The sequence below is a fragment of the Herpailurus yagouaroundi genome, unplaced genomic scaffold (assembly GCF_014898765.1).
Source record: "Herpailurus yagouaroundi ecotype Mexico unplaced genomic scaffold, PumYag 139, whole genome shotgun sequence".
NCBI classification, from domain to species: domain Eukaryota; kingdom Metazoa; phylum Chordata; class Mammalia; order Carnivora; family Felidae; genus Herpailurus; species Herpailurus yagouaroundi.
In genome coordinates this window covers 1,233,790-1,253,467 of record NW_024412394.1, presented here as the reverse complement: position 1 = coordinate 1,253,467, position 19,678 = coordinate 1,233,790, and the positions used below count along the sequence as shown (strand labels likewise).

Genomic DNA, 19,678 nt, shown 5'->3' with positions numbered 1-19,678 from the left:
AGTCTCTGTTTCTGTTGCCCTTGGCCCCGAACTAGGCTTCCCTTGCTCATTTCCTTCCACCTGCCCTTCTTCCTTGCACACCTTTCTCCCTTTCCTTCTGGAATCCTTCCCTGCCCCCTCCTTGCTACCTCCCTTCCTCTCTTCCTGGGGCAAGAGCTGCTGATTTGCAATTCAATTGGAGCCAAGTGCTTCGCTAAGCTGCTAAAACAACTGAAAGCTACCGGGTAGAGAGAAAAACATTACAAGCATTTTACCAATAATTATGAGCCGCTCTGCTCTCGGAGCCTGCCTTGTTTGCTCTGTGTGTTTGTGTGTGCGTGTGCGACTGCGTGTGTGTGTGTGTGTGTGTGTGTGTGTGTGTGTGTGTAAGGGGGGGAGGAGGGAGAGAGAGAGGGAGGGAGAATGTGAGGAAAGAGGAGGAAGGAAAGCCCAGAGGAAGCTGCTGGGTCCCTCCTTCACCCTGGTGTTAGGCTCTCAGCCTTTGGAGATGGCCCCTTCTCTCCTCAAGAGTCTCCAGAGTTGGGTGCAGTGGGCTGAGAGAGGCTGTCTGGGCCCATGCAGAGTGGGAAGTCTGAGGCTGAAGCTCTCTCACCTGGACCTTTTCTGGAGTCCATTTGCCCAGTCCCATGATGCATCCGTACTTGGGGGCATTTTGGGGAGCGTGGATAGAAGTGGGGGTGGATGGTGTGGAAGGTCACCATGTTGGGGATGGGGGTGGGGACGAGTGGTAAAGAAAGGAAGCTAGAGTTGTCCCGTCACAGTGTGGAGTGGGGGTTGGAACTTTGTGGGGCCATGTGCTGTGCTGTCTCACCTATAGGCCTTTCTGGAGTGTTGGTTTTACTTGGTGGTTTTATGAAACACTGTCTAGGAACACTATCTTAAATTTCCAACAAATGGATGCATTACGAAGAATGCAGAATTAAGATGAAGGAAACTTTGCAATAGACAATCTGAACAACCTCTGGGGGGCTGTGCTGCCTGAGGTCATTCCTGGTAGATGGCTTGGGAATAGGTAGCCTGGTCCAGCCTTCCCACCTTCCCTGTTTTGCATTGAGGAACGGAGACCCAGAGTGGAGGAGGAAGCCGGGCTCAGCTGCTCAGGCCAGGGCCTGATGATGGTGATGGCTTGGGCTAGCTGAGTCATCACTTCAGCCTGCCTGCCCCAGGCCTGAGAGGTGAGGCTACTTTGGTCATCAGCAGAGGGGACAAGCCCCAGACTCCTTGTCAGTCTGTCTGGATGGGGCCTAGACCCCCAGCCTTGGAGAAGGCCAGACCACAGATAGGACTGCTGCAGTTTCCTTATTGGAGCTCTTTATTAAACACTTTTGGTGACTCTGGATGTTTTAATTTTTTTTTATGTTTATTTATTTTTGAGAGACAGAGACAGAGTGTGAGTGGCGGAGGGGCAGAGAGAGAGGGAGACACAGAATCAGAAGCAGGCTTCAGGCTCTGAGCTGTCAGCACAGACCCTAACACAGGGTTCGAACCCACGATCCATGAGATCATGATCTGAACTGAAGTCGGATGCTCAACCGAACGAGCCATCCAGGCGCCCCTACTCTGGATGTTTTAGAAAACAGCCTGATGGGGCCCTGGGGGCTATGACCTCGGTGAGTGCCTCCCTGCCATCTCCCAGGGGCAAGCCAGTGCCCACTTTATAGGGAGGTAGAGAGGATCAAAGGAGTGGAGCGGTGTCACGTGACACAGGGTAAAGGCTCCAAGAATGGTGAGCATGTTCTTGGAAACATGGATATTTTGAGATGAGGCATCCAGTGGCCCCACATGGGAAGGCGCTGTGACCTCTGTGCTCGCCCCTCTTTGGTTGGAGAAAGGTCTCTGGTGGGGTGAGGGTGCCTGGGCCAAAGTGCATCACCAGCCAGGGGCTCACAAGTGTTTCATTTTCCCTGTGAACATGGCCCAGGCCTCAGTTTTATCTGTGCTTCCTCCAATTACAGAGAGATGAATGGGTTGGGGCAGAGGGTCAGGAGTCTCCCTGGCTGCTCAGAAAGAGAGACGGGACCGGGGGGGGGGGGGGGGTAGAGACCTGGGAGGAGAGAAGGAATGGGGGACAGAAGGGACACGTTGGAAAAGGGAAGGGAGGGGGAGGGCACAGAGATGGGGACCGAGCCAGAAGAAGTCAGTCATCTGTGGTCTGCATTCCCTGGGTTCCTTTTAACAGCGTTAATGTTCCAGGCTGGCGACAAGAGGGCTCCTCAATAATTAAACTGATAGAAATGAGAGGCTGGGTGAGAAACTTAGAAACCATTTACAGAGGCAAAGGGAGCAGAGGCCCCAGGCTGGCGAGCATGAGGGAGGGGCACCCAGGCAGGGACAGCAGCTGTGTCAGGTGTCTGTTTCAAAGGGCACCACTGCAGCCCTGCTCTGCCAAGGCCAATAAGTGGGGCCTGCTGGGAGCTTCCACCAGAGTCTGTGATTATAGCTCCCCTTCCTCCAAGAGGTGAATTTCCTGTGCACAGTTCAGAGAGGAGCTCTGGGCTTGGGGACACTAGAGGTGATTTCCTGCCTGGCGAAAAGCTAATGGGGTGCAGTCAGGGCCAGGGGGTGAGCAAACCTCCCAGCTACTGGAGCTGGAAGGGCCAACTCCCCTTCGTATAGAGGTGGAATCTGACCCCTGTTAAGTGACAGGGCGGAGCTAGAAGGCGGGTCCCCAGCTCCCAGGCCTGACTCCTTCCAGATTGCTGTCCAAATAAACTGGGTTGGAAGTGAGACTCAGGCCTTTGTGGGGACCAGAAGCCCTGACTCTGAGTAGTCTTGGATCTGACTTGATAGCTTATATCCCTTACTTTCTGTCCCTTCATCCTCGTTTTGGCTCTCTTCCGGAGACAGGGAATACTGATAGGTGTAAAGCATACCTTTTGGAAGACATCCTAAAGCCTGAGGATGTGGCCTATGCAGTGCTATGTTGGGACAGCCCAGGTTTGGGTGCCAGTTAGGCCTGGGTTTGAATCTTCATGCCCCCAGAGTTCGCTCACCATATAGGGCATTTGCACCATAGGGTGAATAAGCCAATAAGATCTTTTCTTGAGAGCAGCCGTTGTTGGGGGGGAGAAGGAACATGTTAAGCGCCTTCAGAAGAAAGCAGTTTTCAAATCGCAGACTTGTGAGGGCTAGAAGGATCCAGAAGTCATTACACGGAGTCCCGCCCTCATTTGCAGCAGGCAAAAAAGCTGAGGCTTGAAGAAGGGGAGGCTAGCCAGTCCTTGCCATCTTGGCTAATTGTTTAGCTTGTTTGTGCCTCTGTGTATTTCCTCGCTTGTTAAATGGGGATGATAATGGTCTCCTAGGCCAGGTGAGAGAATTAGGAGTTAATGTCCAGGGAGGGCCTAGCACGGTGCCTGGCACACAGTCGGCCCACAGGAAATGTCATTGCACAGCTTGTGGCTGGACCTGAAACCAGCACGAGAGACTCCATTGATGTGGAAGAGGCTGGAGCGGGTGGGCAGTGACAGACGGTGACCTTTGAGGCCGATCCTGGAGAGGCCCCACCATCTGCTGGGCCTCTTGTGTCTTCCTGAAGACTGAGCAGCCAACTTAACTTTCAGATAACGAGCTTTGTTTCGCTGTCACAACAGTGGCATGTGGGAGGAAGAAGCTGGGCGGAGTGGAGGGAGGGCAGAAGGGGGAAGGCAGGAAAGGGGGTGGAGGGGACACTGGTGAGCAGGGGAGAGGGTGGAGGTGGGCAGGTGCCCCAGGTTCCTAAGAGAGACCGGGCCAGGGCCAGTGGTGAGGCATTCTAGCCCTTCTGGGCACCCCCCCCCCACCCCCCCCAGCCTGGCTGTGTGATGCTCTTGACCCACGTGGGGCTGTAAGTGCTGTAACGGTTTGTGGCTTGTTTCTGGAGAAAGCTGCCTGCTTGGGGCTTGGCTTGTCTAAGCTCCTCCGCGCCTGGCCCAAGACTCCTGGGGAGACTTTGTGGCTTAGATAACGCAAGACGTTCTGTTGAGGATATGGCTTTGTGTCTTCAAAGTGTTTTCACTGCACAACTAGGAGGAGCTTTGGAGACAGTCCATCTACACTGCCCCCCTCCAACCCCCCCCCCCCCCCCGCAGCGTGCCCTTCTCCCTTGAAGACCACTTCATCCTTCCAGCACCCAAGCCAAAAACCTGGCAACAGTTTTGACCACCCTTTTTCTACAAGGAAACCCTACAGGCTTTCCTTTCAGAATGTGTCCTCTGGGGCCTCCCACCTCTGGGGCCTCTCATCCAGACCATTGCAGAAACCTTCTCTTCTTCCCGCTGCTTCTTTTTTTTTCCCCCCTGCTTCTAAATGGGCCTACCACAGCCAGACTTCTGCTCAGTGGCCAGGGAGATCTTTCTAAAAGCCGAATTGAATCTACTCACCTCTGTTAAACCTTTTATTGCTTTTAGATTAAAATGCAAACTTCCAAACCCTTGCCTGTCTCAGAAGCTCTGTGCTACTTGGTGCCCAACCACGTCTGTTGTCTCTCCTGGGTGCAATCCACACAGTCACTCTATTTTCCTTATGGTCCGCCATGACACTGTGTTATTTTCCCCACCACAGGGCCTTTGCACCTGCGTTCCCCTCTGTATGGAATGTTCTCTCCTGACTCTATGAGGCTAGATCCTTCTCATTCAACCTTAAGCTTAAATGGACTCCTTCCCCTCTGCCTCTCCCCCCACCCCAGTTATTCTATCTTGTTTCCTCGTCTTTCCCTTTATGGCACTCATCACAGTTTGTACTCATGCCCATATTTGCTTGTTTTCCTTTTTGCTGCTGGCTTCCCCCTCTAGACTAGGGGTTAGCAAACTATGGCCCACGAGCCAAATCTGGCCCACCACTTGTTTTTGTATGACCCATGAACTAAGAATGGTCTTAGTATTTACGTGGTTGAAGAAAAAGAATCAAAAGAATAATATATCACAACACAGGAAGATCACATGAAATTCAAATTTCAGTGCCCAGCGATGAAGTTTTGTGGGTATACATAAGACCTACATTTGTGTATTGTCTAGGGCTATTTTTAAAATTTTTATTTATTTATTTTTTTATTTTTTGAGGGGGGCTGCGGTGCAAGGGAGCAAGGGGCAGAGAGAGAGAAAAATCCCATGAGGGGCAGAGAGAGAGAGAGAGAAGTGGGGCCCATCTGAAGTGGGGCTCGAATTCACAAACTGTGAGATCATGACCTGAGCTGAAATCAGATGCTTAACTGACTGAGCCACCCAGGTGCCCTACAGGGCTACTTTTTTTAAAAAAAGATTTTATTTTTTTTAATGTTTATTTCTTTTGGAGACAGAGAGACAGAGTGTGAGCTGGGGAAGGGGCAGAGAGAGGGAGACACAGAATCTGAAACAGGCTCCAGGCTCCGAGCTGTGAGCACAGAGCCCGATGTGGGGCTTGAACTCACGAACCGCGAGATCGTGACCTGAGCTGAAGTCGGATGCTTAACCGACTGAGCCGGCCAGGGGCCCCAAAAAGATTTTATTTTTTAAGTAATCTCTGTATCCAACATGGGGCTCGAACTCACAACACTGAGATCAAGAGCTGCACACTCTACCGACCCAGCCAGCCAGGTATAGGGCTACTCTTGAACTACCGCCTGGGGACTGAGCAGATGAGACCAGTTGACCCTCAGCAGCACCCGTAGGACCCCCGGCTGGTGCCAGGCCCGCAGTAGGCTCTCAGGAGTCTTGGCTGAATGGTGTCATGGAGAGTGAAGCGTCTGCTCCCCCATGTCCCCCCAAACTCTGTGATACCTGCAGGGATGCCATGGTCTGCACCACCCTGCAGACGCCCCTGGCCGTGGGGATGAGTGCAGCCCGGCCCATCGAGCCATTGGGTCAAACCAGTGCCGACCAGTGCCCATCACTCTGGTGAACTCCAGGACCACTTGGATCTGTTTCCACCCTCCCAAACACCTCCAGCGTCTCCCTGACTTACGGAATTGGAATTCCCTTCACCTACACCTTTTTCCCTGTTCGAGGGTAACCCCATGCACCATTTTAGGCTGTTATTAGAGATTTGTCCCAACAAAGCTTCCTCAATAGATATTTGGGGGTGAATGAGGGACCCTCCAGAAGAGGTGTCTGAGGTGGAATTATCACAACGTTTGCATGACACATATCCTGTGCCAGGTTTCGTCTTAACCCTCACGGCAGCCCGCGGTGGGCAGTTGTTATCCCCATTGTACAAGTGGGCAACTGAGGCACAGAGAAGCCAAGCAACTTGACCAAGGTCCCACAGCTAGTGTGGTGGAGCCAGCATGCAAACTGTGTGGCCCCGAATCTACCCATTTTGCCACTCTGCTCTCCTAACTCTTGGCCATCCGATAGACTCGGGTTTGAGACCTGGCCTAATACTGCGTGGCTTTTCTGAGACTCAGTTGATCGTCTGCAGCGCGGACACGATGGCACTCACCCGGCAGAGGTGATAACGTGGGCAAAACCCTTCGTAGGTGCTTTGGGGACCCGGGTGTTACCGGAACAGTTTTGATATTGGTAGAATAGTTTTGATAGCGTTGGTGAGGGGCTAGGCGGCCGAAGGGGTGGGGAAGGAGGGGAAGAGGTGGGGGGAGTAGGTCTTGCTGAGGGTGACTCTCAGGGGCTGTTCTCAGGTGAGAAGTGCATAGCCCATGCTTTTACAGCGTCCCTCTTTCCCCCAAGCACCAGGTGTCCCTCTGTGGTGAGAGCCTGGGAAGGGGGACGTCAAGACGTCAGGGTCAGGCTGGAGCCTGCAGAGAGAGGGGAGGGAGGTGCGGTGGGGGGGGGGGGGGAGTGGCCCGGGGGCCCAGGCCCCCCCCCCACCCCACCCCGGGGGGTTGCCTCGCCCCCCTGGGTGCTGTGCCACACCCCCCGGTTTCCTGCCCCCGGGGGGGGGGCCCCCCCCCCCCCCAATATAGTCAGATACCGGGGATGCAAGGCAGGGGGAAGGATGGGTGGGTAGGGCTGCAGGGGGAGACGTTGCGTTGCCTCGGTGGTTCTCAAGCCTGGCACCTCATCACAGGCACCTGGGGAGTTTACTAGAGCATCGGATTCCTCAAGCTCCAGCAGGCGGATGAGGCCTGGGGGCCGGGCCTGTGGTTGGACACCTGCCAGGAGCCTTGGTTGGCCACCAGACCGTGTGGTCTGAGTCGGCCTAGTATTCCCATCCCACCAGGCTCTCCAGGGAGCACCCTGCCCCCCTGCTGCAGCCCTCTCAAGCCAGCTGCCTCGCAGGTGCACCCTGGGGTTGCAGACCCAGCTCTGAATACAGGAGGTTTGGGGCTGGGAGCCTGGGTTCAGCTCTGGTGACTGGATCGGCAAACAGGCTCATGATTGTGAAATTTCAAGGAGGCAGAGGGGCCTCTGGGGCCGCTTCCCAGAAATGCCCTGGAGGGAGGCCTGGTGCGCTCCTGGAGTCCAGGTAGGAGATGACAGGGCCCCGGGGCAAGAATTCATTCACTCATTCCACTCACGGACTCCATATTGAACGTCTTCTCTGTGCCTAGCACTGCTAGAGAAGTGTTCTCCATCTGGCTGCACCTTGGAATCACCCAGGGAGTTTAAAAAAATCCTAGTACCCAAGCCCCACCCCAGGAATTCAGATTAATTGGTCTGAGATGGGGCTTGGGTTCCCCAGGTGATACCCATGTGCCGCCCAGGTGGAGAACCACCGCTCTAAGCAACTTTGTAAAGCAGGAAACAAAACGGAGTAAGGCCTTGTCCCGGTGGGCTTCTATGTTAGGGGGGGAAAGCAGGCAGGGAACAGGTAAAATGTAGAATTCCTAATGGGGGGGGGGCAGTTCCCTGCAGAAGAAAGCTGAGGCATGGCGGAGGGGTGCCAGTGTAGACAGGATGGTTGGGGATGGCTTCACTGAAGAGGGATTATTTCTGCATAAGCTCAAATAGAACAAAGGGACTTGCCCATTGGATATCTGGAGAGTGTTCTAGGCAGAGAGAGCAGCAAATACAAAGGCCCTGGGGCAGGACTTTGCTTGATTCTTGACCTAGGGACTCAAGAGGGAGGACCAAGACAGCTCTAGGGATGGGAGAGGGGGACCAAGGGAATGCCCAAACCTACATCCTGACACTTATTGCTGCCAAGGGTGTTGTGGGGGGGAGGGATCAGCAGGAGTCTGGGGACCTTGGGCAATCACTGGGCCTCTCAGGACCTCAGTTTCCTCACCTGTTAAATATGCAAATGGTCCCTGAACAGTCCTTGTGAAACCACAGAGGTGATGGGTGGGTGGGGGAGGAGATATAAGGGTGGAGCCTGTGGGAGAGGCTCACTCTTTCCCTCCGCTCCCACTCTGCTGGCCTCCTCCCACCCCTGGCCCCTTGTCCCTCTTCCACCCCGTCTCCCTGGCCTGAGGAAGGAGAGCTCGAGACAGGAGCGAGGCAGGGCCAGCCAGATGGGGAGCCCCAAGAGGCAGTAGCATGCGATGGTTAAGGCATGGGCTCCGGGGCCAGATGGCCTGGCCTCAAACCCCTGCTCTGCCATTTATCACCTGGGAGTACCTCTCTGTGCCTCAGTTTCCTTGTCTGTAAAATGCTCCCCACCTCACAGGGCACGGTAAAGATTAAGTGAATACACGGAAAGTGCTGAGACCAGCACCTGGCATGTAGACTGGGGATATGTAGACTGGCCGAGTGCCTGGTTGCGGCGGGCAGCCCAGAGCGCTCACTGGCTTTGGAGGCAGCCACATGGTAGGTGGCTCAGATCTTGGCCCCAGATCCCTCACCCTGTCTGGACCTTGCTCATCTCATCTGTGAAATGGGTAGAATCACGTGTACCTCTCAGGGTAAGGATGTAGGATAATGTAGTGAGGAGCTGGTGGTGTGGGTGCACCGTAGGGCTCGGTAATGTTAGTCCACATCGCGTGCAGGCAGAGCATTGAAGGGGGGTTCGAGGGGGGAGGGGGAGTGATCTGAGCCATGCAGGCTGGGGAGCTGGGCAATGCGGAGGGGCAGACCACTGGCTTTTGGCAGAGGGATGATGGGTGAGTGTAGCTGAGTTCCCTGGGGCTCTCCAGGCACTCACTGTGAGGTGTGGGGGATGCTGGGTGATCTCTGGCTCTCCACTCAGGGGAGGGCTGTGGGTCCCCTTACCACTGAAGCCTCCCATAGCTCAGGGACCTGTGTTCTGGGTCTGGCTCTGCTGGCAACGCGCTGTGACCTTGGGTGGGTCGGCTGTTCTGTAAAATGAGGGCATCGGATCAGGTGGGCCAAGCCCACTCCTCTACCTGGTGGCCTCTCCTGGAGAAGGAGCACTGAGCCTACTCCCCAGCGGTCAGGTTACCGCGGTATTGCCATGGCCCCAGTGGCCTTTCTCGTGGCCTCTCCAGTGTAGTCCAGCCTTGCCTCGACCCTGCATATTCTGAGTGTGTGCTATGCTTTCCAAAACCTGCCTCGGGGGTTTTCCTGGCCGTGTGCTCCTCCTGGAACTTCCCTCCTGATGCCCGACTGGCAGAGTCAGACTCCTTCTTCAAACCCTGACTCAAACTCCAAGACTCTCCTGACCCGTGAAGGGCTGAGCTGTTCCTGGGGTACGTGGGGTCCTTTGTGTGGCTGTTGTGGGCCTCCCTGACGTCCATGGGCTTGTGGAGGGCAGGACTGGGCCTCCCTGGGACCCAGGGACCTGGGCCTGGGTCTTCCCCTTGCCCTCAGTGCCCCCGGCCCTGTCTGTCAGCCTTGGGAAAACCGAGCAACCCCGCAACCCCCCTCCCCCACCCCAAAGCAACCCCCGGCGTGGGAGCTGTGCCTGGGGCAGGGGTGTGGCCCATGCCTCCGCCTGTCTCTGTCAGAGGGTTAAGCTCATAGTACCTCCCCCTGCCTAGTCCTAAATGAGCTGTGTGCTTTTCCACTTCCTCCCAGTTTATTAAACTTGCATTTTTATGACCCAGACATGTTGGAAATGAAAAGGCGGCACATTCTGCTTTATATTCCAATTGACCTTTACGCTTGCCACTTACTTGGGGGCCCGGGCTGGGGTGAGGTGAGGAGATGCATGCCCCCGCCTCCAGGCTCTGGGCTGCCGTGGAGAATTGTATCCTGGAGCCACGTTTTGGGGGGCAGGGAAGCGGGGGAATCAGAGCCCCCCTTGGTCCCCAGCCCCTGCCTTCTTCTTTGGGACTCTGTGGATTTCTCTGCTTCCCTCTTCTGTTCTCCCCCCATCTCTGTCCTTCCTGCCTTTTATACCCTCTCTGGCTCTGCCTGGGCCGCTCTCTGGGTCATGTGGGGTGGCCTCATCATGGTTAAGGCCAAGAGGTAGGAGTGGCCCACAAGCTCACCTGTTTCTGGACAGGTGTGCCCCACCTCGTGGCCACTCTGGCCACCTGCCCGCTTCACACCTTGATTAGGGCCATTGGTACCCTAACGTGCTGAGCACTTTCTGGTGGGCACCCAACCCCTCCAGGTCCCCTTTCCGTTCTCAGATGGTCCTCTCCACCCCAACATAGCTCCAGAAATTTCCCCTTGATTGGAGATGTGGCCTGGCTGTGGGCAGATGCTGCTCGGATGACCGTGAGCGGGCTCTGCACGCGTCCCCGGGGGGTGGAGAGACGGGGTTGGTCTCAGGGGTGTGAAGCTGTTTCAAAAGGGGCCAGTCCTGGCCCTGCCACTCCTGCCTGTGTGATCCTTGGGCGGGTCACATGACCTCTGAGCCCAGTTTCCAGATCTATAAGATGGGTAGGATGGTTGTATTAAACGGGACAATGAAAAGTGGCACATGACCCAGTTCGAGGAACAGTAGCTGTTGTAACGCGTGCTCACGTGAGGGGGGGGGGGGGCCGGATTCTTCTCCCTGTTCCTTTCTTTCTTCGTTCCTTCATTCCTGGGCCTGAGTCCTCCCCAGGCTTCTGTTTTTCCTGGGGCCACCGAGAAGTGCCCTGGGATGACCCAGGGGGCATGAGGCACAGGTACCACGAAGATGGACCGGCCTGGCTGCCGGCTCTCTAGCCATCCCCGTGGGCCTAGGGGAATTTAAAACTCATTAGGGCTGAAATATGCTGGAGGGAGAGAGGGAGGGAGCCTGCTGAGCACCACCCCATGCAGGGCAGGAGCATAGGGGGGCCCTAAGGGTCCTTGGGTGTCTGGGCATCTCTGGCCGGGGCTGAGGAGCAGAGAGGCGACACTTAGCTCATTCTCCTGCCCCTGGGGCTGTGGTTCAGTGGGAGGTCCTGCAGGGTGTGTGGGGGGGGGCGGTATTTGTGTTCAGGGCTGCTGCCTCCCTGTCTCCCTCCAAGTTCAGGCCCTGATTGCTGTCAGGGAGTCCAGTGTGGCCCCCTCGTCAGAGCAGCAGGAAGAGGGCAAAGCTGGACCCTTAGGAACGAATTTGGGTGGCAACTCCCCTCCCTCACCAGGGGGGACATTTGAGGCTTAGGACTGGGGGGCCGGGTGTGTGAGGGGTGTGGCTTCTGGGACCAGGTCTGTTCTGAGGGGGGATGGGGATATGGGGTGCACACAGCTTTCACAAGGGAGCCTTTTATCAAAGATGAGTGGTATCTTCCAGGTGGGCTTGACAAAAAAGGGTCTCTTTCTCTCTCTCTCTCTCTCTCACTCTCACAAGGCATCATGTATTCTATTACCCTCCAAACTTCAAGCACATGGAGAATTATAGAGACAAATAAACTGTCCTAGACTCATCACCTGGCTTGATCAAATATTGATATTTTACCTACTGGTATCAATGTTTGTTTTCATGCTAAGGAAGAAAACATTGCAAATGTCATCAGAGGGCCCGTATGAGTGTCCTTGTGCTCCCCCCCTTCCTCCTCGGAGGCCGCCACCGCCCTGTCCTGTGCGGATTGTTTTTAGTTCTTTTAATGACTGTGCACTTAAAAATAGTTTTGTGTGTTTTATTCATTTTTGAGAGTGAGAGAGACAGAGCATGAGTAGGGGAGGGGCAGAGAGAGAGGGAGACACAGACTCTGAAGCGGGGTCCAGGCTCCGAGCTGTCAGCACAGAGCCCAATGTGGGGTTCGAACTCACGAGCCTTGAGATCATGACCTGAGCTGAAGTCGGACGCTTAACCGACTGAGCCACCCAGGTGCCTCTAGTTTTGTGTGTTTTAAGCTTGATAAAAAATTGGATCATGTTGGGTGTCCTGGGGCTGGCTGCGTTTGCTCAGCTTGTCCCGTTCCTTTCCTTGGCCGTGTGGCTCCTCACTGGAACAGCGCCCTGTGCATTTACTCGTTCATTTCTTGGAGTCACCTGGGCAAGTCCCCTGATGATCTTCCTGGCTCGTCCCAGGGGTGCTCCCGACCATCCTTGCCCGTGTCTCTCTGTGTTCTTGGGAGAGTTTTCTTGTGGGTCACACTCAGGAGCGGAATTGCAGACTTGTGGAGAATACGCCTCCTGAACTTCCCCAGAGGCTGCCATGTTGCTCTCTACCTTTGATGCAGGGTGCTGGTTTCCAAACCTGTCTCCCCATTGGAACCCCCTGGGGCTTGTTAAAACACAAGTTTTCACCAGATGCCTGGGTCTACGTGGCCCTGCGACGGGGACTCTTTGCATGTGAAGTCTTGTTTCATAAGCTCCTGGGGGCTTCATGGACCTACATTTGGAGGTGCCTTTCCTGGATCTGCCAGTCACTTGCTGTGCAACTTTGAGCAAGTTGCTGGATCTCTCTGAGCCTGAGTGTCCTCCTCTATAAAATGGGGGTGATGAGAATGGTGAGGACTCAGTCAGGGTTGGCCCTTGCCTCCTCTGGGGGTTGGCTTGGTGCTTTTGAGGTCTGTGAGGTGCCCAGGGTTGCCACGGCCTGACCGGGCTCTTGTGTCATCCAGAGGAGCAATGTACCTCCTTGACTCTGTCTGTGAAGTCGGTTTTGGATTCGTTGTGTTGGTCAACAAGCATGATGGACGACTGCCCCGTGCAGGCCATGCCATGTTTTAGAGACCTGGAGTATGGGCCAAGGACGCTGATGTCAGAAGTCAACGGTCAGTAATTCCATGACAGTGAGATGAGGGCTTTCACGGAGGTGGACGAGGCCCGGTTGGGGGGTGGGGTGTCAGGGAAGGCTTCCTGTAGGAGGACGACTAGCTGAGATTCAACAGCGAGCATACAGTGAGGTAGGTGGAGGGCTGTGCTGGCCAGTGGGGGAGGGCATTCCAGGTGGAGGGACCCAGGAGGCCAAAGGCCTGGTGGTGAGAGAGGGGAGGGAGAGTGGGAGCGAGCCTGGTGCTTGTGTGGGGGTTGGCCGTCTCGCTTCAGGACTGCTGAGGCTCCCGGTGACACAGGCATCTACCTCCTGGCAGCGGTTGCCTCTGACTGAGGCCTCAGATTGCAGCTGGAAGGGGGTTTATGGGAAGCCTGAAGTGTGAGGAAATGTTAAGTGCCTTATAAGTACTTTGATTATTTTAAATTGCTTAAGTGGTTTCTAAGATGGTCCTAAGTATCCTGGGGACACAGACACAAAATCAATTAGGAAAGTACAACAAACCTAATGAGGGGAGAGTAGCCCCCTCCCCCACGCCCACCTCGGCCTGGCTCTGGCCCTGGCCCGTCAGCCCGCACCAGGACCCCTTCTTTCACCTCCAGCATCGGGCTGGGGAGCCCCCAGCCTCTGCGCTGGGCCCTCCTGGCCTTGAGTCCTGCCTTCTCGCTCAAGTGTTTTGCGGGGTGGAGGGAGAGGAAGGGGTGTCTGGAGGGGTAGGGACAGGAGGCAGAGAGAGGGGCTGTATGTGGAAGTGCCTGAGAGGGTCTCCTTTAAAGATGCTTCTCTCTTCTGAATGTGCCTTTTATCCAGGGGCCCTGGAGCCCCCTAGGCCTACAGTATTACCGTTAATATTATCATCACCATCATTGCTATTTACAGCATTATTTTTTAAGCGCGTAATACATTCCCATGGGCTTTCAAACATACCAAAGGACATACCCCAGCCCTACCGCGGAGGCAGCCGCTGCTCCCCGTGTGACCTTCCAAAGAGGGCTGTGGTCTGGACTCGGGGTTGTGGCGTTGCAAACTCCGGGGGCGCCATTCACCGTTGACCGTTCGCTGAATCTGGGGTGCGGGGTGGGGGGTGGGGATGTGTGCACGCATACGTTCTCCTCTGCTGTTTTCACACGCCGCAGCACCTGCCTGGTGGCCGTGGGGATTGCTCATCAGCCAGGAAGGACCTCGGCCTTTGTACGGCCACAGAGTACGCCCCGCTCCCAGTCTCCTTGTGGCAGACACCAGGTGCTTCCCAACCTCGTGTGTTTGAGAACATGCCTTGTGCGGCTGACTTCGTGCCTCGGCCACGTTGCGTGTCTCTGTCCGGTGAATTCCTACAGAGCGCCGGGTCACAGGACCAGTGTATTCCTAATCTCTTGCCCTCCTGCCGGCCAGGGGTGGGGGCCGCACTTCCTGTGGCTGCGCCTCCACCTCTGCTGTCAGCCGGGTGGGGCCGGGAGGAGGCCCTTTGGCTGATGCTGACCCAGGCCCTGTGCCGCCAGCCTCGTGCAGCGGATCGTGGGGAGCAGGGACCCCGGTCCTTGACACAAGAGCTGCCCAGAAGAGTGAGTGGGCCCCGCTTCACTGTGAGTCTGTGTGGGGGTGGAGGCAGGGGCAGGGGCAGCTCCAGGCCTCTGCGGGGGTCTAGTGGGAGCCGGAGGCCCTGGGCCCCTGGGTCTCCATCCCACACATGCTCTGAGAAGGTGCTGAGAACCGGCAGGGTGGATGACCATCGCTGGCCTGGCTCGGTTGTCTGCCCGCCCTTCCCTCCGCCCCCGCATCATTCAGGTGTGATTGCTCCTAGCAGAACTGCTTCTGTGCCCACGTTCTGCTGTCTTTGGGCCCCATGGCTGCCTTGTGTGTCCATTTAACAGATGCAGCTCTGAGGGGCGGTGACTCCTTGGGTCCTGCAGCGGCTCGGGGGTGGAGTTTGGCTGGTCCCTTGCCTCCCTGGCTCCTCAAGGAGTGCTTCTGTCCCAGGTCCGCAGGTAAGGCTCATCTGTCCGTCCGCATCTCGGTTTAAACACTGCTCACTGCCCGCTGCCGGGAGGGCCCCCCTTCTGTTCTAACCAGCCTTGGGCCCTTGGCAAAATCACTTAGACTGTCTGGCCTCTCCATTTTCCCATCCGCACGATGCATCCAGATCCAATTTTACTGAATACTTTCTGAGGGTAGTGAGGCAGGAGATTCCCCACTTCTTCCCGGAGGGCCTCAAAACTCTTCTTTTGGGGGACTTGAAACTGTTCTTGTTTTCCATGTGAATTTTCCAGGCAATACCTCCTCGGAAGCACCAAGGAATCCGCTGCCTCCTTCCTCCTACCCCAGGGTACACAGTGAGATGAGCAAAGAGCCTTGTCACCTGGAGCACATTGTACATATTTATTATATTAATTTTGCATAATTCACCGAACTCTCTTTGAAAGAGATGTGGCTTCCCTTATTGAAAACTCTCTTTCCCATTCTGCACGTCCAGCTTCAAATGTCCTCCTCCCCTGAGACCCTTCCCGCCCAAACCAGTCCCCGCCTGGACCAATTCCCTTAGTCAGTGCTGGCCCCTGAGCTTTCATTCCCTCTGGTCTCTCCACCGAGAGACCCTGAGGTTAGGGACGATGTCACCCGTTTCTTTTGTGGGTCCCCACAGAATCTGGAGGGATGAGTCAAAAAATATTTTTAACAGAAAGCTGTCGATGTGAAGAACAAAAATCTCTGTTCCTCAAAGGAATCAGGCACAGAGCCTCCTGGAAGTTTGGCAGCTGGTACTTGATTTGACAATGAACTTTCCCAGGTTCATTTCCCAATGACCTTTCATGAGAGGTCCGATGAGTGGGTGTTGCTACAATCTGTACAGTGGTCTTTGGTAATGTTTTGAAAGAAGAAGTGGAGTTTTCCTTAGTTTTTGTTTGGTTTCCAGTTTAATTAAAAATACGTATGTTTTATGTACAGTTTGCGAGTCAGTGTAGGAGTATGGCCCATGATTTTGGGGACTTTCAGACACCTGCTGTAGGCAGCTTCTGAGCATTTCTTGGAAACCGTGGTACGGCCTTAGGGCCCGGTGATAAATGGGAATAGGGGAAGCAGGGGTCACTCACAACCATCGGCAGGTGACGATCTTTCACATTTGCTTCTTGGTCATTCCACACGACAGCCCTACAAAGTGGTCAGGACAGATGCCCTGACTTTACATGAGGAGATTGAGACCCAGAGAAGTTACTGTGTGGGAGGCCACCTAGCTAGTCAGAATCAGAGCTGGGCTTGGAACAGGGGTCCCAGACTTCCAGCCCAGTGCTTGCCCTCTACACTCACCTGGATGTCACAGGCAGATCCTTTGAGGCCACCAGCTCTTAGTGTGAGTCCATGGGTGGTGGTGAAGGTGACTTGCAGGCTGGAAGCATGTCGGTCTTCCCTCTGCCCCACAGAGCGCGGGAGAGTCAGCCTTGGGCCCCTATGTGTGAGTGTGGCTTATGCCCCCCCACTCCTTCCTGTTGGTGTTGTTATAAAAGCCAACATGTTCATTGCAGATCTGGAAGAAAACAGAAGAGCATAAAGAAGCAAATGAAAATTGCCCACTCATCCCGCCATCCAGAGTGACAAACTTGAAACGTTTGTGTATTTCCTGCTAGCCTTTCCTGTGTATAATTTATGACGTTGCAACCGTAACATCTATGTGGTTCTGTAGCCAGCTTTTGCCCACCAGGCTGCGGTTGGGAGCATTTTCCACCATCCTTAAATAGTCTCTGAAACATGGTGGGTGATGGCTATGCAACCCCCCGTCAGGGGGCCCTATCATCTTTTATGTGTCACATCTCTCTGGTGGCTGGTGGGGTGTGGGGTTTCTGGGCTGCTTCCTCACCGTGTCTGGGCATTTGCAGTGGACTCTCCCTCTATGGGGGGATGTGACCGTGAAGGCTTGGGTGCTGGGTAGGCGGGAAGCAGGAGGTGGGAGGGTCCTGCCTAATTGGACCGGTAATCCTGGGAGAGACAGGTGCTCAGGTGAGCTCCCTGAGAGGGCGGACAGGAAGGTGGACATAGCAGGTGGAGTGTGGGAGGCAGAGCCAGGTGTCCTCAGTGATGCTGTGGGCGTGGGACATGGGGGCCTGGAGAGACACGCTCAGCTGAACTACCGGTGTGGGGCTGAGAGATTGTGGTTTCACTTTATTCCTGCCCTGGGTGAAAGCCCCCCCCCCCCCCCCCCCCCCCCAGTGCTCCAGAAATTAAACTCAGGGATTCCAATCCAGGGCGGTGGCTGAAGGGGAGGTGGTGGGCAGGGGGCCAGGCTTGGCAGGGAGGGGGAATGACCTCATCTATACCATTTGCCGTGGACAGGTGGGACGCATGGCAGGGGGTGCCTAGAGAAGGAGTTAGCAGCCCCTGGGTTCCCAGGGTGGCATTGTCTCTACAGGCCATCCGGCCTACCTGCACCCCAGTCCTTCCCTCTGGCTGCTGCCACTTCTCCGGTTTCTCTCCTTCAGCCTCCCAAGATCCCATCTGCTGGTTTCTCTTTCTGGTCTTTCCTTTGTCCACCTTTTCTTTCCTCTACATTAAAAAGAATTGAAGTATAACTTATATGTAGTAACGTGAACACATTTCAGATGTACTACTTGATGAGCATTTATAAATGTGTATATGTGTATGAACATCAAACCAGAGAACATTTGCAGTACCCTAGAACGTTCCCTTGAGCCTCTCTTAGTCAATAGCCTTGCTTCCCCAAGGCTAATCACTAGCCCAACTTCTAACAGCATGGATTATTTGTATCTGGCTTTGAGCTTGTATAAACAGAATCATACAGTAAGCCTTTCGTGGCTGGCATCTTTCACGTGATCTGGGAGATTCATCCATGTGCTTGACTATATTCCTGTTTTTCATTGCTCTGTACTATTCCATCGTGTGCTTAGTTCGTAATTTACGTATCTCCACTCTGCTTCCGTTGAACGTCTGGGCTGAATCTGGTGATTGGCTATTATGGATAAAGCTACTCTGAATATTTGTATACATGTCTTTGAGTGGACACAGGCACCCATTTTGCGTATATGTGAACACACATACCACATACACGCACGCGTGCACACACACACACACACAAATTGCTGGCTCATCGGCTACATGAATGATTAGCTTAATGAGGCATCCTCCAAACATTTCCCCAAAAGGGTTATGCCTTCTCGCCTCCTTTTTTTGCTTTGGAAATTCCACCTGGGCTTCTAGGCCCGTCTCAAATGCTACCTTGCCCGTCATCTTGATGGATAACAACACCCATCATTCAGGTGTCAGCTCTACAAGGCAGGATTGTGTCTCGCCTCTTTACTGCTCTGCCTCCTGGCCAGGAACATAGTGGGTGCTTAATAACACCCGTGGTTGAATTTATGTGCCTGGCACTGTGTCAGAGCCTCACATAGATTATCTAAGGTAAGTGACCAGCCGGGAAATTCTACAGGTGAGGAGACAGGCTTGTCTAGGAAGCAGCAGAGGCCCGCAGCACCGCCTTTCCCCGAAGCCTGCGCTCATTCCACAGTTCCTGGCGGCATGTGTTTGCAATTTCTTGCTCTTTTTCAGCTCGCCCACTTTGATTTCACTCGGCCTCATATTCTAGTCCGGGGGTTGTTGAAGTAAATCTCGTGGGTGACCTAGTTAGCTTGTGACCCAGCCAGCTCTTGGAGGATCCGCCAGCTCTGTCTTCATCCTGAGTCTGTGCCCCAGAAGCAGGGAATTTCAGGCTGGGGTATGGGTGGTAAGGCTGCAGAAACCCACTCAAATGAAATCAAAGCCCTCTCTTAGTAGGGCCAACATTCGTATCTCATTTTTACCTTTTCAAAGCCCCTCTTCGTTGATTGTGACACTCCCTGGAGATCACAGCCTGGGCATCATCATTTGCATTTTCTGACTGAGAAGAACAGAGCCCAGGGAGGTGGTGTGATGTGCCCAGAGTTTACCGTGTTGCTTGGAGAAGAGCCGGGGGGAGCCTTGAACTCTTGCCTTCCGGCCATGTGCTGTAAAGTGTGGCAGGGTGTGCTGGGAGCTGATAGAGAATCGGAGTTCAGCTCAAAACCCAGCCAGGCTTGTCCCAGGGCTGCTTTGGGAAACCAGAAAGGCTCTTTTAGGTCATCGATTTACTAAATGGTTTTTTAGAGCCCTGGAAGTTTTGCCAAGTGTCTCAGGGGCAGCTCCGGGTTAAAGGTCACAGGGGAGGCTTAGAGGAGGGGGCACTGTCCGTGGTGCTGAAACAGGACTTGGCTGTGGGGAGGTGAGGGAGGGAAGCAGTGTTGGCCTTAAGGGCGCTTATGGCTTCCCAGGAGGTGCTATCCTGCCAGTTTTGGTGGGAGCTGGGCATGTGGCCGGGCAGACGGTGCGGGTGCCTTGATATTTTAATTGAAGCCTGGAGACACGGTTGCTCTGTCTACTGCGCTAACAATGTACGGAATAAATAATTCAGCAGTGGTTGTGTTGTGCCTGCTGTCCTCACCCATGGGGGTGGCCACGCTCGTGCTCATACGTGCAGGCTGCCGGGCTGGGCCAGGAGCTGCTATTATGGGCTGGACCATTTTAACAGGGCCCTGGCCACCTCTCAACCCTGGTGAATTGGTTTCCTCCCAGGCACCCCCCCAAGGAGAGGTTAGTGGAACGTGGGGCCAACTGCTCCTGTGTGTCACGATTAAGTGGCACTTAAAGGTCCGTTTGTCCTCAGACTGGCCTGAAATGCCAGCAAACTGGAGGAAAGGCCCCTCTTAATGGGCACTCTCCCTGGGCTGTGTTTGAACTGGTTCCATTTGATTCAGCAAATATTTATGGA

The 19,678-nt window shown here is 54.7% G+C and overlaps 1 protein-coding gene across 9 annotated transcripts in view; it reads left to right on the top strand.

Annotated features, from left to right (window-relative positions):
• The window catches only part of GRM4 (glutamate metabotropic receptor 4), a 151,556-nt gene that overhangs the window by 13,016 nt on the left and 118,862 nt on the right, over positions 1–19,678 (top strand). Inside the window, exon 1 of one of the 9 annotated variants that reach the window (XM_040473237.1) lies at positions 14,811–14,879. The exons of the other annotated variants lie outside the window; for them this stretch is intronic. The gene's annotated coding sequence lies outside the window, so the exon portion shown is untranslated. Of the gene's footprint in view, positions 1–14,810; positions 14,880–19,678 lie in introns of those variants that run through there. 9 annotated transcript variants of the gene reach the window in all.